Source organism: Prosopis cineraria, unplaced genomic scaffold (assembly GCF_029017545.1).
Source record: "Prosopis cineraria cultivar Desert tree isolate PC_DT_omini unplaced genomic scaffold, ASM2901754v1 PC558, whole genome shotgun sequence".
Lineage (NCBI taxonomy): Eukaryota > Viridiplantae > Streptophyta > Magnoliopsida > Fabales > Fabaceae > Prosopis > Prosopis cineraria.
The window spans coordinates 4,219-20,670 of NW_026555883.1; the positions used below are offsets into that span (position 1 = coordinate 4,219).

Sequence of the window (16,452 nt, forward strand, 5' to 3'; positions counted from 1 at the left end):
ATCTAATACCAAGTTGTAATGTTTTCCTTATTAGCTCGACACTTAGCTAAAACCTCCATGGTATGTATAGATTAAATCATATGATTACCAAACCATGGTTGTAGACTTTAATCAGTTATTAAAAGACTAACTATAATAGGAAGGAAAGGACAAATCAAAGGTCTATTATGGTTAAAAAGTTTTAAAAACAATTATTAGAATATTCACTTTACAATCCAATAACAACTTCATTTGACAATATAAACATTTTAAAGTTGAAACCCTAAGTTTAATAACTTAACATTGAAATCAAATAAATTAATTTAAAATAGAGTATAAACGTATACGAAAGCATGAAAATCATCCCATATAAGGAATAAATCAATTTAGGGTCAAAAGAGCCAAAATAGCATTTCTAGAACAATACACTGTGGCATAATGTAGATACGTTGCACACTTTAGGGAAGTTTGGAATTATACTATAGCATAACATTTTACACTGCAATATAAAATGCAAAACTCATGACATGCTATCTTGGCAAACTTCTAACATGTTCTAAATTTTCATCCCACGTCCGATTGAAATGATCTTAGGTTATGGTCTATAGAAAGCTCTTTTAAAACTCTAACTCATGGCATCAGTTTTATTTTCAAACTCTGACCTAATCACAAATTGAACACCAAAATATAAACTAGGATATTTTCATCTTATCCAGGTATCTAGGTGCTCAAAATTCACAGCAAGTGCCAAAAGTGCAACCCAACACTTAGACCACACTCAATAGACTTAGGACAACTTATGTAACACACCATAACAACAAGATATCACATATTTCACAAATTTAATCTTCAACCCTAAACTTATCAAAAGTAAAGAGAGAGGAATTTTAACATCAAAACTCACAATTTGCTGTTACAATCATCTTAAATTCAAAAGCCATACTTGCACTAATATTTTGAGCCTTTTCCAAGACTTTTCAAATTACAACACACACCATTAGGGTTCAAAATACAATCAATCAATATAAACAATTAAATAGTGCAAGAAATATCAAAATATGCATTTTTTAGTTAGCATTATCAAATTAGTTACACATATATAAATCAAAATAAAGAGGCCTACATCAGGAAATAAGGTTCTTAAACCTTTGATACTTTTTCATTTTCTTGACTTGAGCTAGTGCTTGTAAAATATTAAATGAGGGGTGATTACAACTACTTATTAACCAAGGTATATCAAACATATATTAATGCAAATGGCACATTCAAATGAAACATATTTACTTATTAAACCACCCAATTCATAGAGTCACAAAATAACAATCATGTGACATTAGATTATTTGGCATGCAAGGTTCATAACACTAACAACCATATGCCTTTTATAATGTGCAAGACCTTAAAAATAATAATCATATAGCCATATAATGATATACATAATTAATGCCAATCTTATACCTTTTATACCTTTTGGTACCTTCATGAAACCGTTGCTATTTAGTAGAATTCATCCTTGTCATTAGACTACCCAAGTCTTTCATTTGTGAGGAACTACTCGACTAAGGCTACTACATTTACTTGTAAGTTACAACTTTCTCCAATATTAACAACTAAAGGTGTCATATCTCTAAGCTAGCATTCTCATGAATGGTAGAGAATTAGATTCAAGTCTTTCGAAAAACAAGTGGAACAGTCCCCATACAATAATGGGATAATGACTACCATTCGATTCAAACAGTTGGCAGTCTAGGTAGTTTTTGATTTCAATGGTAAGCTATTAATACCACATGAATTTATCACTACTCCTCCCCCTAGGAGAACTCCCACCATAAATGATCATGCTATGCATATGATTATCACACTTAGCATGCAATTTATCATCATCATTTTCATCATAACATAATTATTGTATGTTTTTTGCATGACAAATTAGCACATAAATTCACACTTACTTACAATTTTCTTTACATAACTCTACATAACTCATCAATTTATCATCATCCCATATTACTCATTTAAGATATGAAACAAGCACAAGTTTTATTTAAATTAGTCTATATCACAACAACCATTCTATTTGCAAGTTCACACACATTTATTTTCAATATCTCATAAATCATAATATATGATTTTTTAATATTTCATGCCACCCTTGCATAAAAGCACATTCACATATCTTGACAATAGTTGATAAAAATCAGTTAACTAATTAACTAGAAAAAGTAAAAGTAAGATTTTCTCCTGTTATCTCAAACCTTTAAGAGGTTAAAGGTTATCTTTTAATCACAACTTGCTTTTTGAGCTAATTTCAAGCTCACCAGTATTTCATGAGGTTAGTTTATAATAACATTAACACTCATCACTAAAAATGATCAAAATTACTAATTCAACATCTAATTTCATACTTTGACAATTAAATTTTCTCAACTACAAGATTCACCTCACATCCAATGAGTTTATTAACTTTCATTAATTTTATTTAGCTTTCAATAACTTAAATAATTACTAATATATCATCTGACAATCTAAAATCATCATAAATGTCACAAATTACTCACTTCCAACTTTTAGATTTCAACCCTTTAATCACCAAAAAACTCTCAACTGTTGAGTTTAATTATTACATTAAGTTTATTAACTCTTTATAACAATAGTTAACTTCTTTAAACCCATCTACCAATAGTAGTGGCTTCCAACAATCCAACCTTCATCACTACTTTAATGCACAAATTCATCCATATTGAGAGCTCACTCTCATGGACATATAAAACATTATCTCTAAACTTAGATAACTTAAACAACTCTTACTATCTCGATTTAAGTCAACGGATTTGGACTCAAAGCTTTGAAGGTCTGAAAATAATTTTTCAATTACAAACCCTAACTTAAAAATGGTTTAGAGAGGAAAAAGAATGGTAGAGGAGGCTTATCTTAGTGATTAGAAGCTTTAAATCTCTCGAAAACACCAATAAAATCATGCCACGAGCCCCAACAAAGAGAATCATGAGCCCTTTTGTTCTCTTCTTCTTCCTTTCTATTTTCGCACACACAAATGCCTTCTTAAGTCTAATTTTCAACATTATACTGTAGTGTAAATGCATTATGTTGCAGTGTAATGTAGCCAAATTCTAATTTTCTCTTTTTAATTTAAGCCTAGATGGCCTAATTCATTTTTAAACCCAATCCAATTGCTAAAGTTAAACCCAATAGGCTTATTAGCCATTTGTAACCATCCTCAAACTCAATTATATTTAAATTTACATAATTATCCTTTATTAGCTTGATTAATCAAGGGGATGATTTTTGAGATGTTACATTTTTTAATGCTCCAATGTTTAGCACATGCGTCTTCCTTGCACTGTTCTTTAGCTCTAGAGGCCTCGTTGAATTTCTGGCCTTTTTAGTTCATACTTCTCCACATTTCCTAGAATTACACAAGCTTGGCTTTTTAATTATAATGCATTATTTTATAGTATAACAAGTAAGAGATACCCATGATAGAACATCCCTTCAACAAACAAGAACACACACATGGATGCATCTACATCAATCCTTCTCCAAACACTTTATTAATTATTGTTAAAGATTTAATCAAATGGTGATGATAATAATGAAGGATGAGAAGATGATGAAACTTGAAATTGAGTTGTGAGGATTACTTCAAGGAGCAAGGGAAATGACTTAGGTTTTATTACATGAAGAGGATAAGGAGCTCACTTTTTCAAGCGACTCACACTTGCTGAATTGAGACACACCCTTATGATTGTAAGTTTGAAAGAAAATGGAAGAGTGGAAGTTGAAGAGGGAAGGAAGAAGACGTGTAGAGGTCGTCAATAAAGATGATTGAGGAGAGGGTACTATTTTAGAGACTGAAAATTTTTGAGTCCCGTGAATTTGAGTTGAATAAACGATGTTACTATTGAAAGGATGAAGGAGGGTAAATGTTATGATTTTTTTTTATAGTTGATTTTTTTTCGATACTTTATAAGATATTTGATGCTTTCAAAAAAAAAAGTTTGTAATTAAATTTATACATTTACTCTTTTAATAATTATTTATTTTTAATTGTAAATAAAAATTATGATCTTACTTTTTTTATGGTATTTTAATAATTCAAGATCTTTTATGGTCGTTAGTGTCTCGATTGTCTTTAATGTCTCATTTGATTCTCATTTTCCCTTGAGGTGAAAATTGATTTAGGTGAATCAGCAATTTGATTGCTAGCTTGTTACCCCTTACCCACGCCTGCATCAATCACATGAGTAGTGTGGTTGAGACTGGAGAGCACGAACGTATATATACTCAACTCAAGCTTATCTCATTTCTCATTCTCACACGTACACTGTGAATTCGTCTTCTTCCACCTCCAATCATACATACTATTCATTCTGTTCTTTGTTCTCTTCTCTCTTCTCTTCCCAAAACCCTAGGATTCCTTCGTTCCAGCCATGGCGGACGACCCTGTTGTTGTCACTCCTCCATCGTTATCTGCGGCTGCTCCTCTTGGCTCCTCTGTCATCTCATTGGTCAACAGGCTTCAGGATATCTTCGCCAAGGTCGGAAAACAGTCCGACATCAACCTCCCTCAGGTGGCCGTCGTTGGCAGCCAGAGTAGTGGCAAGTCCAGCGTTCTTGAGGCTCTTGTCGGGCGGGACTTCTTGCCCCGTGGAAGTGATATTTTGCACCAGGAGGCCACTCTTGCTGCAGCTCGTCCAGATTAAGAGGAAGCCTCATGGCACCGAAGAGGAATATGGCGAGTTTCTGCATTTGAACGGGAGGAAGTTCTATGACTTCTCTGAGATTCGCAGGGAAATTCAGGTGCTCTGAATTCTGATGTCTTTGTCGTCACTAGTGATTTCTATCTTTTTCTTTCTGAGTGGAAATTGCTTATATTGAGAGCAATTAAGTTTTGTAGTGTTTGAAGTTGTTTATTAAGGTGGTTTTTTCCCTTTATTTTTGTTGGATGTGTGGTGGCCAAACTGATTTATTAGTTGTTTGGGAGTGATAGATTTGTATTCTTAGCTATGGGAAGTTTCGTTTCTTATCGGGGGTTGAAATGCTGGGAATGTAGTTTATTTCCCCCTACTGCTAGCTTGCAAAATTATGTCGAGTGGGAATTTGTTTTTGGATCGCGAGGCAGGAATTCCAGAGTGTCTGTTTATGTGGGCCATTTTGAGTTACGAGTTTCATTTTTTTTTTAAAACTAGTTTGATCCATTGGTTTGAATTTGAGCAGTTGATGTGGCGACGGAAGTGAGATAATCTGGAGTTTAGGTTTCCTCCTATCTGATGCACTATGCATTTTGAACATTTTGTGGTGTTTTTGCTCTTTGATGTACCCATCGGTATTTGGAACAATAATGGGTACGTGAACAAACATATATTACAGGGGCAAGATAGGAGGTGAGACTTTTAAATTCTTGAGAATCTTAAGCAGTTTGATGCCTTTATGTTAGTTCAAATTAAGGATACCAGCCCATTCAAGCTTGTATGAAAATCTGTTATTGAAATTCTACAGAAAAGTAATTTTCTAGATCCTGTCAGCCATGGTCTCAACTTTGGCATGTTTATGAGGGAGGCGAAGACTTTGATGGCCTTGCCTTTACCATCTGGGTGACTCTGATCTATTCATTCTTGCTATCCTTCTTAAATATTGCATTGGAAGTGGCAACCAATACCCCCAGAACAGGAGATCTGGTTTCTACATTGTGGAGGGCCTCCATCTGATGGAATAAGTTGCTCGCTATTCTTGGTGAAACTTCAGTGTGCCTTGCAAACTAAGATCATTTCTTGAGGACTTGAACAGAAAAAGGATGATATGGCTTTGTGGCAGATCTTCTCTGAACTTTGATATATATGGTTAAACGTGAATGCACAAAAATATTTTAGGGGCATGTATACCTGTAGAATTAGTTTGGAATAGAATTTGTTTGTGTAGTCCTTATGGTGCTCTGTTCATGGATTTTCTGGGGGAAGTGTTCTGGTTGTTTTGCGTAGGGATTGGACAGCTTTGTATCATGTTCAATTCTTTTTGTTTGTGTTCTTTCTATCAACACTTCTTTCTTTTTTTCCTTGGAGGATGCCTTGTTCTCCACTGATCTTTTCTTCCAAGAAATTTTTGGGATTTGGCTGTAGGCTGAAACAGAGAGGGATGCAGGAAGGAACAAAGGTGTTTCAGACAAGAAGATTTGTCTAAAGATCTTTTCTCCAAATGTTCTTGATATCACCCTTGTAGATCTCCCTGGCATAACAAAAGTTCCTGTTGGTGACCAGCCTTCTGATATTGAAGCTCAAATCAGAACAATGATTATGTCATATATAAAAACTCCTACCTGTGTCATTCTTGCTGTCACGCCAGCAAATTTGGATTTGGCTAATTCAGATGCTCTTCAGATGGCTAGAATTGCTGATCCTGATGGTGAACTTTAGCTTCCATATGGTTAAAACTATAATCATTTAATTTCACAACCCCATGATAACTGATTATTCTTTCTGTTGCAGGTAGTAGAACAATAGGTGTAATCACAAAGGTGCATCATGCGATTCCAACAATCTATCATGCAAATGTATTTTCAAATTTCTTTTACTCTTGTCTTGTTTTGACAAAGTTTGGAACATCTTCTGTGGATATATAGTTGGATATCATGGATAGAGGTACTGATGCCCAGAATTTGTTGCTTGGAAATGTTGTTCCTCTCCGTCTTGGTTATGTGGGTGTTGTTAACCGTAGTCAGGAGGTAATAATGTTATTATACTACAACAAAGATGTTGTTTGAGTAAATTTTGTCTTTATGTGTTGCTTGATTTATTCTGTTGAAATTAGTGTTTTTGAATACACAGAAGAGAGGACATATCAAAAGGAAACGTATATAACTGTGATTATTTGATTATCATGCTGGTCAACTATCTGGGCAAAACAAGTGCTTGTCAACTTGAAATGATGAAATCTGATTTCTGTTATTTCATTTAATTAGGATATTCTTATGAATAGGAGTATAAGAGATGCTCTTGTTGCTGAGGAGGAATTCTTCTGCAGTCGTCCTGTAAGAAAGTATCCTTGCTTAGTTGTTTCAAGCGAAGCCAATTTATATGCTGAATTTTTTTAACATATATGTCATTTATAGGTGTACAATAGCATAGCAGATCGTTGTGGTATTCCTCAGCTAGCAAAGAAATTAAACAAGGTAGAGTCTTTGTTATGTCAAAAGCTCAAATTATTTTGTAGAAAACTTTTTTGATGGTTTTGAAATGCTGTTGATCATAAGCATGTGCTTGCTCTTTCAGAAGAACAAATTCTCTAACTTTCTTTCTTGCTCTGTTAGGATCTTCAACTTTACAATGCATGAAAAATTTTCTTCTTGGTATTGTTCAGTAATTTCCATTCAACACAAAAATTGGGAAAAATTGCAAAGGGTGTTCTTGATCTCGAAATCTTATTTTAACCAGTCTGATTTAGTGGCTAGGCCTTGAAACTTAGTTCCTGTCATTTCTATCATGTTCCTGTCATTTCTATCATGCTTGGAAAATGGGTAATGCAAACAAGAATTAGGTTGCAAATGAATACCTTCATATCCGGTTGACTAATTGATGACAAAATACTTTGGGTTGTCAGGATTGAGTTCAGAAGGTTTGAGAGATTATGGTCAATTTCTGAAATGTAGAGTTGCTTGCAATTTCTTAGTTCCAGCTTTGTCACCTGCACATCTATTTGCAGATTCTTGCACAACATATCAAGGCTGTGCTTCCGGGGTTGAGAGCACTTGTCAGCAATTCATTGGTTTCTGTTGCGAAGGAGCTTGCAAGCTATGGAGAAATCACTGAGTCCAAGGCATGTATTAGTATTTGAATGTGTCTTTCTTACTTATATTTTTTACTATATAAGTATACTTCTTACAGTAGATGACATCCACTATGTTTTCTACTTTTGCTGGCTATTTTACCTTATTCTGTTGACAGCTTTTTTCTTTTTGTTCTCCAATAGGCTGGTCAAGGTGCTCTCCTTCTGAATATTCTTTCAAAATACTGTGAAGGTACCTTCTGGATCCTTAGCTCCTTAATAACCATTACGTCTTTTAACTGATATCCTACATTCCCACAAATATTCCACTTCCTCAGTAGTTTTTTATTGATATTCCTCGTATAATTGAATTTACAAGTTTAGTAATAGTATTCCCAAATTTTTGTTGTTGAAACAGCATTCTCCTCCATAGTAGAGGGAAAAAACGAGGAGATGTCTACATCTGAGCTTTCTGGTGGAGCACGAATTCGCTTTATTTTTCAATCAATATTCGTGAAGTGCTTAGAGGTATATATAGTTATATACCTTCACATTTACATGAGCAGTCATCATATTTATATTAATGCTATGCCAAAATCTGTGTATGGTCACCTCTGAGTTAATCCTTTATTGATTATGGTTTACTTGTATGTTTTGACAACATGAAATTGAAGAAAATCTTCTGCTTTAATCCATAGATAGTTACTAAATTGAGCGAAATCTAGGTCCAAGGTATTGGGACATAATTTTTTTTTTGTTTTTTTGTTTTTTTGGGCTGCTTTTCACAGGCACTAAATTTAGAGATCTAATTTGCATTAAGACATTTCTGAAATAATTGAATCTCTAGTTCGTGGCTTTTCTGCTATGGAACTTTACATATCAGAATCAGCATCAAGGTTCCGTACTTAAGTTTCCCCCCCTCTTTAACCAAGTTGTTAATGTCAGAATCCGTGTTGACATGTTTGTTTGTTGAATTTGAAGACTGCAAATGGACACTAAAGACTGCCATTTTTGTCTTATAAAATGTTTTGAAACTCATCCTGAATTCTGTACCCATTTTAGCAACATAGTGGAGCTTTCTGATCGATTTTTTTAATGAAGAAAGCAATGACAATGGTTAAATGAAATAATGAAGTTGTTCGTTTTATTCATGTGATTTAAACCCTGGCCATCTCATGGAAGCACGATCATAATAAACATTACTGACATAATTAGATGATTTGCCATGCTCAATAGGTCAACAATTGGAGTTTCCCCTTCCATATTTCATGGTATTTGTCTTTTTCTTCATTTCGTGTGGAATAATGATCAGTTGAGTCTTTCGGTAACACTCTGCATTATAATAGTTTGGATATTTTTGCTTTAGTGCTATGCCCATTTTAATTGTATAGAATATGGCTGTCACACGCAGAGCTGCATTCCCAAGAGCCAATAAGAATAGACATTGACTGTGATAAAAGAAACAATACATTACAGATGCTGTGATTTAGCAAATGCATTAAGTGCTTGTTCAGAATTTTATGCCATATCTGTTGAGTGTTTGACTTAACATTTCTCTGCTCTTGAAGAATCCATTCTTCTATCTCAATACCTATTCTTTCTTTTTTAATACATTATTTTCTTCAAAATCTATCATATGTAACATGCAAAAATGCCTGCACCTGAAACAATTGAATTTTTGAGTTTTTGTTAGCTCTTGGAAGTAGGAACATGTTTAATTTTATTATATAAACCCTCTTCTTTCATAGCACTATATAAAACCTTTTACACTTGCGATTTTTTTTTAATTAAACAGATTTAACTAATTTATACTCTAAATTATAAAACAATTTTGAAGATACTCCTGAAAAATTAGTTTCTTCATCTTGTACTGCATTGAATTTGAACAAATTCCAGATTGGGTATCTGTTATTCAATGAAAAAAGTCAATACACGAGCTCAACAAACTTGGGAGAGGCTGTTGCAGGTCAACACTCTCATCCCATAGTTATCACAGGGAAATCAGATGTGATAAAACAGAATTGAAACTTTTACAATAACATAAAAAACATAATGCTATTTTCTTTGAGCTTGGTGTAATTAAATGAACCTTGCAGGAAGTGGATCCATGTGAGGATTTGACTGATGATGATATTCGAACTGCCATACAAAATGCGACTGGAGCTAGATCAGCATTGTTTGTTCCTGAAGTAGGGTTTATTAGATTTCTTTCTTTCTTTTTCTTTTTCTATTTCTATTTCCTCAGTATTTTTTTTAATTAAAACCTTTCGAGATCAAATTATTCTCAATTCTTATATCAATTAAATGCCTTTCTTTCCTTCTTGAGGACCTTTTCCCCCCATATGTTTCCATGCAATTAGGTGCCATTTGAAGTTCTTGTGAGAAGACAAATAGCTCGGCTATTGGATCCAAGCCTTCAATGTGCTAGGTTTATATACGATGAATTAATAAAGGTAGGGCTTAATGGCTTGCCATTTCTGCTGAGCCTTACTTTACCCTCCTATGAACATACTTCTATTATATTTCTTGTTTCTTCAGATCAGCCATTGCTGTATGGTGAATGAGCTGCAGCAGTTCCCTTTCTTAAGAAAGCACATTGATGAAGTCATGGGGAACTTTCTGCGAGAAGGCCTGGAACCCTCAGAGAATATGATTGGGCACATTATTGGAATGGAGGTATGCGGGAATTTGAATTCTTTGAAAATTGAAGTGAAATCTATATATGCTTCATTGGTTCTACCTTCTCTATCTACTGCTATAGTCATGTCATTGGTGGCCAATCAATGGTAAATATTCAAACTTCTGTTAATTTACAATGAACATTCTTGGTTCTGCCGCACAAACACTTCCAACAAAGTGATTTATGCCATAAATGGTGCCATAGCTGGAAACCACTGACATGCTGCTAGTCATTCAATTCGTGTTGATTTTGATGGTCAGTTTATCAATGTAAAATGATCAACTTCCTTATCCATATTTACTAATTTAAATATAAATTACTGAAATTTGCAGATGGACTACATAAACACTTCTCACCCAAATTTTATTGGTGGAAGTAAGGCATTTGAGATTGCAATGCAACAGACACAGTCTTCTAAGATTCCTCTTTCAGTTTCTAGGCCGAGGGTATCCATAATTGCATATCAAATCATTTAGTTTCAACCATATACATTCCATGTAGCGGATTATAATTTTCTCTCCAACCTTATTAATATCCGATAGGATGGCATGGAAACAGATAGGGGATCAGCCTCTGAAAGGTCTCGAGCTATTCTTGGAAGGCAAGCTAATGGATTTGTGGCTGATAAGGTATTTAATCGTCGTATCATTTTGTTTTTGTTTTTTTTTTTCGTTTTTTGCCTGAAATTGTGTCTTATCAATTAAAGCAGACATTTTCCATCCACAAACAGCTTATTTCTTAGTTTTAAGGAGCAAGATATTTACCAGAGCGTAAGCTACATTTTACACTCTTGTGAATTAGTCAAAAATAGCCCTCCCTGGGTGAAAAAGAGAAAAACATTTTAATTTCTTAAGTTTTTCATTAATTTGTTGTGATTTGTTCAATCACCGCCTGAAATGTGATAGAGCTCGTGATTTTACTAAGATCTATAAGAGGAAATCAAGGAGGGCAATGAGGTTAGAAGATAACATTATTGTTGGTTCAGATATTTAACCTTTGGATCCTGGTTATAAGGAAAAGCCATCGGTGGCCTAGTGATGTGTTAGAGTCTTTCTAGTGTTGTGTTAAGAGTCTTTTAGGGGTTTGGGCTACATTAGAGTCACTTTTTTGGTCTTTAAATCTTCCCATTTTCCTAGAGAGAGGTGTGGAGTATTTTGAATATTGAGAGTGGTGAGGAGAGTTCCAGCCTATCGAATGCCAGGTTGGGGGTGGAGGAAGTCATCTTTCTTCATCATTTTATCTTCTGCTTAGTGTGTGTTTGTGAGTGAGTGACTTATATTTTGTGGTGTTGTTTGGTGGAGTGCATTTTGTCTGTTTCTGTCTGTACTTTGTCAGTTTCAGTTCCTTATTGTGCTTGTAGTCCAACTTTGTTGCTCAGAAATAGTAATTTTCAGTCCCCATTTATACTGTATTTTCTGGTTTATGCTTGTTTAAAGCTTATTAGAAAAGAGGGTTCCATCAAAATGTCAAAAGATGATTACCTATTTCATTGATTAAAGTATGCTTTACTTACATCCCAAAAAAATTCATAATCTTCTGAGCCCATTCTTTGGATTAAAAGGAGATTTGGAAATAATAGCTATAGGCTTAATTTCAATAACAGTCTTCAAGCACCGTGAAACTCGTAAAGGGACAAGTGAACCAAGCTTTTAGCAATGAGATTGTTAACTTTTTTCTGATCTAACTTCCACTATGTGAGCTTGAGATGCTTGTTTCCAATGTGCTTTTGCTCTTAGTTTCCCTTTATCTGGAAAAATTAAAGAAGAAAGGAAGAAAGGTTGAAAGCTTAATGTTTTAACACGTGATTATTTTTGTTAAAATATAGATGAGAACTACTGAGGCAGTTCAATGATAACAAATTGGAAGGGATTGAATAATACGCTATAAACCACATGTGGTCAATTTGTTTTGTATCAAATCATGGGGTAAACTGTAATTTACCCTTTCACTTAAACAGAATCCTATAGTTATTACTCAAGTTCTTATGAAACTAATTATTGTTGACAGGGTGTTCGTCCTGCATTGGATGTCGAAAGGGCTGCATCCTCTGGTAATCTTTGTTTACCCTTTAAAGTTTGAGTCTTCTGTGGATTGGTGAATGTCCTCAGTCATACTTGTTATTTTCTGGCTATTCAATTTTGGATTTACCTGTGAATATTGTCACTAAATTTATTTTTGTAATGCTCTTTTTCTATTTCAGGAACCTCTGGCAAACCAAGTTGGGTTATTTCATCCATTTTTGGCATTGATAGCCGTGTATCTGTGAGAGAGAGTACAGCAAGTAGCGGACAAAGTGAAACAGTTCACGTTATGGAACATTCCTTGTCTACGATCCATTTAAGAGAGGTATATCTATTAATTTGTTAGTTGAATCAAATGTTGCTTGCATGTATATTTGCCTAATGTTCTTTGGTCCATGTAGCCCCCTCCTATCTTGAGGTCATCTGACAGCAATTCAGAGACACAAGCTAATGTAATTGCCGTAATGAAGTTGCTTTTGAGATCATATTATGGCATTGTTAGAAGGAATGTTGAGGACCTCGTGCCAAAAACAATTATGCACTTCTTGGTATTTCATGTCCTTCAGCTAAGCTTTGCAAATTTCTTGTTTATAAACTTAGATACTGCTATGATAATGTAGATTGGTTGGTTCGTTGGATTCATACCATAGGTATGGTTAGGTGAATATTTTCCCTGCTGCTTCATCTGTTGGGATCAGAGTCAGTAGCTAGCAATAATATGTAATAAATCTGATGGGTATCATCTTACCTTTGAAGTATGGAAATTGGTAGATGTATGAGAAATACAGTTAAAATCCATTAGGTGCTTCTTTTGTCTAATTCTCATAGCTGCCAGGCGGCTTTCTTTTGCGTGCTTGAAAAAATGACTTGAACCAATATTTTCATCCTTGGCATATTGCGTTTGGTTAATTTTTCCCCCTTTGTAAACCTTTTAAATATTGACCATATGCTCTATGCCAATTCTGTTGGAACTATAAAGCTTATGTGTGCTTGAATTTTCGATATTACTCAATTCTGACAATGCTGAGCCATATGCAGGTAAACAATACAAAACGAAACCTGCACAATGTTTTTATTCAAAAGCTGTACAGGTGATTTACAGTGGTTATGCGCCTCTTAATTCATACATATTTTCAGAGATTATCTGAAGCATTGTCTTGTTGAATATGTTCTGTATGTTTCTATTCAGAGAGAACCTGTTTGAAGAGATGTTGCAAGAATATCCTGAGGTAGCTAAGAAAAGAAGGCACTGTCGAGAAATGCTCCGAATTTATCAACAGGCTTTTAATGTGGGTGATAGTCTTGTTATTTTTAACCAACGATAGCATCTAATTGGGTTTCCATTCTTTTTGTCAAGTTAATTTCTCCTTTGATTGAGATCGTTTCTTTGATGTTCTTTAACTAGCTTTATATATGCGCGCGCGCGCGCGCACACACACACATATATATATAAGTCCACTAGGTTTTAACACGATGATTTGGAGTGATGAAATGTGGCTGGTGCATGATGACTGTATTTCCTCTTGACAGGAGTTGGATGAACTACCTGCTGAAGCTGAAGCAGTTGAAAAGGGTTACAGTTTGTGTGAACCAAATGTTCTGCCTAATATTCGTCGAAGGTCTTCTCACTCTGGGCCGCTTCGATCGCCACTCCATGTTCATTCGGATTCTAACGGTACTGCGAGGCCGCCAGGTTACTAATCCATTGTTTTGAGATCTTGTGTCTGAAGCTGAAATCAAATTGTTGAATTGGTTCCAAAGTATCATTCTTGGAGAAATTTATCAGTGCAGCTTACCTAATAGAGCAAAGTCGATTGGTTGATCAAATATTTTATTTTGATGTAAATCTGCACAATCCATAATAAATATTTAGGAAGTTAAATTTTGTTAATTGTTATAACTCCGCACCGTTGTTTCGTTGAATAACATTTTTCTTCTGGTAAAAAAAGAAATGTTATTATATATAATAGGGAGAATGACAGTGAAATTTTAAAAGAATAAATTAATAATAGTTAGATGCTCGAAAAAATTTTGTACAAAAAAAATTATAAATATTAATTTAAATATTTATAAATAAAATTTTTTGTTACAATCTAAAAATTATATTTGATATTTAATAATTTATTTTCAATTAAAACTTTTGGATTTATAATATTTTTTTTGAATGTAATTGGATTTATAATAATTTAAATTGATATTTTTAACTCATTTTTTTCAAAAATTTGTCAGAGACATAATTAGTATTAATTCAATATTTTGAGACCTAATTATCATTCTGTTTATATAATATTACTTACTATTATATAATATTACTTACTATGGTACCTAATCCCAAATTTGGGGTGACAAACACAAACCTATCTTTAAACATGTTTGGTTGGATTTTTTGCATCAAAATTACATGTAATCTTAATGTATTTTTTTCCATCCACTGTGTTTGCTTGGACAAAGCCAAGTAAATGCCATATCTTGTTGGCTTTAGGATTACCTTGTGGTAATTGAGATTACATCATGCCAAAAGCTAGTATACAGCTGCTATTGGATATTATGGTTTCAAATGGGCAAGCACTTTTAGAATGCAAGACAAATAGGCAGCCTAGTAGGGGGTGGGTTTTTTCTCTTTTATTTTTTTTTTCCACTGCTTCTCCACTGCAAATTTGAACCGTTTAAAGTAAATCTATACTTTTAAAAACTATCAAATTTAAAATATCAAATCTAATTTAATAATCCAGATTTGCAGTGGTTCTTCCTCTGCTCTCCTCTATAGAGGAGGAAATCCAACGCTGGCTGGTAGAGCAGCAGTAACATATATTGTTGAATACCCAAATGTTTGATGAAGAGAACTAGAGAAGCTATACGGGGTGGTGAAACTCAAGCATCATATTAGAACGACAAGTGGTGATCGTGCTTCTGAAGAGGAAGTGGTGCAGTTGAGGTAAACCAAATGATTGGCTTATTTTCTCATTGTTATGTGCATTTAAGGGCCCTTGAGGCTTGAAGGAGTTGGAGAGAAAGGTTGGGTGGTGAAAGACTGAAGAGATATGTATGGTTGTGGCTACTTGGATCTGTCTTGGTGATTTTAATGACATGCATACAATTCAAGGGCCCTGTGATCTAGTGGCACTTGGTTTCCTCGTGCAGTTAGGCTTGATCCCATTAGATTTAAGCTGTTTTCAGCTTGCCCTTCATATTTAAAAAAAAAAAAAAACAAAGAAGAAGAAGGAAAAGTGTGGGAACAAACCAAGAGTTATTTGTAAATTGAATCACATAACTTTTAGGCCCTATATATATTTTTTAATTATTTAGTCTTTAAAACTGACTCTAATTTAGTTCTTGTAGTTAAATAATTATAAAGATTGAACTGTACAAAGTCAAAAAACTATAAAGATTGAGTTGTTTTAAATAAAGATACCATAAAGATTGAGTTTTTATTTAAAGCTCAAAGGTTGAATTAATAATTGAAAAATAGTTCAATGACTAAAAGTTGTATTTTCTCCTTATAAAATTTTAAGGAAGAATTACACACAAGTCTCACACAATACATTTAAACACTATAAAGTCCGTTATCATTTTTTTTTATTTAATTATCAATAGATCTTGTAGTATTTAAATATATTGTGGGAAACCTCAGCAATCCTCCCAAATCTTATACTTCTCGACTTGGTTTTTAAAGGTTCTGTTTTTACTTGGAGCAAAGAGAACAAATGAAGCCCATATGAAGGAAGGGAATGATATATTTCTCTAAGAGAACATTTCCCGAAGCTGAATTATATTTCCCACTTAAATACTATAAGGTGGAATATAATCACGCTATGCTGTTAGTTGATTTGAACTTTCCTGAAAATAGAACATCTTGCGCTTTCAAGTTTGAGGTAGCCTGGTCTAGATATTGTCAACAGGATTGGCAAGGTTAAAAATTTTGATTGGCAAGCTTAACAGTTGCACAAAGCCTCTAATTATTAAGTGGAGCCAGGTCAAATTTCCCAATAATTTAAA

The 16,452-nt window shown here is 34.0% G+C and overlaps 1 pseudogene; it reads left to right on the top strand.

The window, feature by feature from the left end:
* Nucleotides 1–4,202: 4,202 nt before the first annotated feature.
* Nucleotides 4,203–14,347, top strand: LOC129297571 (dynamin-related protein 3B-like; annotated as a pseudogene).
* The last annotated feature ends 2,105 nt before the right edge of the window (nt 14,348–16,452 follow it).